The sequence below is a fragment of the Penaeus japonicus genome, unplaced genomic scaffold, assembly GCF_977035675.1.
Source record: "Penaeus japonicus unplaced genomic scaffold, GWHDUDI00000001_assembly GWHDUDI00000014, whole genome shotgun sequence".
Classification (NCBI taxonomy): Eukaryota; Metazoa; Arthropoda; class Malacostraca; order Decapoda; family Penaeidae; genus Penaeus; species Penaeus japonicus.
Window position 1 is genome coordinate 35,350,963 of NW_028234416.1, and position 2,500 is coordinate 35,353,462.

At 44.4% G+C, this 2,500-nt stretch overlaps 1 protein-coding gene across 2 annotated transcripts in view; it reads right to left on the bottom strand.

The window, feature by feature from the left end:
- disp (RND transporter family member dispatched) overlaps positions 1-2,500 on the bottom strand; it is a 73,646-nt gene that overhangs the window by 51,829 nt on the left and 19,317 nt on the right. For both annotated transcript variants that reach the window (XM_086544183.1, XM_043011207.2), the window contains exon 2: positions 2,145-2,184. The gene's annotated coding sequence lies outside the window, so the exon portion shown is untranslated. The remainder of the gene's footprint in view (positions 1-2,144; positions 2,185-2,500) is intronic.

Consider the following 2,500-nt stretch of genomic DNA (forward strand, 5'->3'; position numbering starts at 1 on the left):
GTAATCGGCTCTCCATCCTATTCTTGGGAATGCCAAAGACCGAATACCTATTTGTACGTTTTCCCGATGCATCGCTTATGGGGGAGGGGGGGGGGGATATTTCAAAACGACGTCTAATGTGATTACCGCAAGAGGCTATCATCAGCAGCAGCATCATAATCATGAGAGCACGTGGGCTGACTTGAGAACAGAGGCGTGGGTGGTTTTGCTCTTCCCGCCCTAACCCTTGACCTTAAAAATGGAAATCTAGCCCACTGCCCTAATGAAAAACAAACAAACAAACTAACTAAACAAAAAAAAACAAATATACCAATCACTTAAAACAAACAAATAAACCAATCCCTTAAAACAAACAATAAACCAATCCCTTAAAACAAACAAATAATCCAATCGATTAATCAATAATATAGGAACACATTTTGACTAATTTCGACAAAAAAAGGAGAAGGAAAGCAGATATTTCAATATGGCCGCCACGGAGCTTCGGAAATCATTTGAATACAGTCCTCCTCTACGAGTACCCCCCCCCCTCTCCTTCCCCCTCCGCCCCCCTTAGTCCTCCTCTACGAGTACCCCCCCTCCCCCCTCCCCCTCCGCCCCCTCCCCCCCTTCCCCTTGATAGCTGCCGCCGGGGAAACACGTAGGCGTTATGGCCACCGCATTTTAATTTTTTTTTTCTTTCTTTCTCTCTCTTTTGAGTGGGAGGTGGAGGGGGAGGAGGAGGAGGAGGAGGAGGAGGAGGAGGAGGTGGAGGAGGAGGAGGAGAAGAAGAAGAAGAAGAAGAAGAAGAAGAAGAAGGAGGAGGAAGAGGAGAAGAGAGGGGAGGAGGAGGAGGAGAAGGAGAGGAGGAGAAGGAGAAGGAGGAGGAGGAGGGAGGTTTACCAAGCCAACCATAACAGAACGAAAAAAAGAGCCAACCATAACAGAACGAACTAAAAAAAAAAAAAACGTTTACATACGACCGAGCGTCCAAAGACGGAATCCACATTTGCAAAATTCCGCCGCAAATAATTCGCAAGGACCGACTGCGTACTCCCCTTGCAATGAGCAATGGTGACCCTGAACGCCAGCTCTTGACGGGGGGTGTGGGGGTGTGGGGGGGGGGGAATGCTGGACATGATGGTACGTCCTCTCGCGTCCAGACGGTGTGGTTCACTTGGCCAGCGACCATTGACGTGGGCGGAATTTACGTGGGCGGAATTTACGTGGAAGGAATTTATGTGGTTATGTGATTTAAAGGTATAATTTACGCAGTCGGGATTTACTTCGGTATCGATTATCTACTCGGTCAAAGATTATTTACTTAAGTCAACGATTATTACACGTGATTTACTGGTCAACGAACCTTTACAAGCCATGGGATTTTCATCTTTAATATATGACAAGACGAAAATCTATTCAGCAAAAGTGGAGGAAAATGTTTAAAATTCACATATAACAAAATGCGTGTCAACTTGTGCTCCTGATTGATTCTCCTAAACAAATAAATAAATATTGCTCTTTTCGTTTTCTAGATAGTGAAGTCACATAGATCTACTCTTTGGAAAGAAATCAAATCAAAAGAGTTGAATAGAATCAAAAGAAAGTTTATTCATGTAAAAAAAAAAATAAAAAAAAATAACGTCCACCTGGTACAGCAAGTACGAGTGCGGGCGAAAACTCTACGGATATTTTAATCCTGATATCATCACAGACGTGGCACATGCAGCTCTTTCTTTCCCTGTACGGAAACGGAACTCAAAAACAAGATGATAGAAAAGAAAGATCTGGACAACATTCTACCAGACATGAAAATTGCGAGAAAAGGAAAACAAAAACAGCAACGTCACAGTATGTAAAACGAGCAAAGGAAAAGAAATACGAGCAAAGAAAAAATAATAATGATGATAATAAAAATGAATAGAAATAATAAAACGATAAAATAATAACATTAGTAGTAACAATGACAACAATAACAATAAGTGATATCATTACCATAATCCGCATCACTATTACCATCATCATTACGATATAAACCACAACAACAATAACAGCAACGAAACCAAAAATAACTGCATAGACCCCCCCCCCCTTCTGACACCTCCTAACCACTCAACCCAGCCCACCTGACACGCCCACGACGTGACAAAGGGCGTCTTACTAACCGTTGATGGTGTGCGTCTGCAGATTCTCCGGCAATTGTATCTGGGGGAGAGAAGAAGGAGGAACATTAGAGCCATTGTCGACAGAGGATGATTTCTGGGAAGAGGGATGGGTGGGTGGATAGGTGGGTGGATAAGTGGATTGGTAGGTAGATACGTGGGTGGGTTACTGGATAGGTGTGTGGGTGGGTGGATAAGTGGATGGGTGGGTAGATACGTGGGTGGGTGGTGGATAAGTGGATGGGTGGGTAGATACGTGGGTGGGTGGTGGATAAGTGGATGGGTGGGTGGATACGTGGGTGGGTGGTGGATAAGTGGATGGGTGGGTGGATAGGTGGGTGAGTGGATAGGTGGGTGAG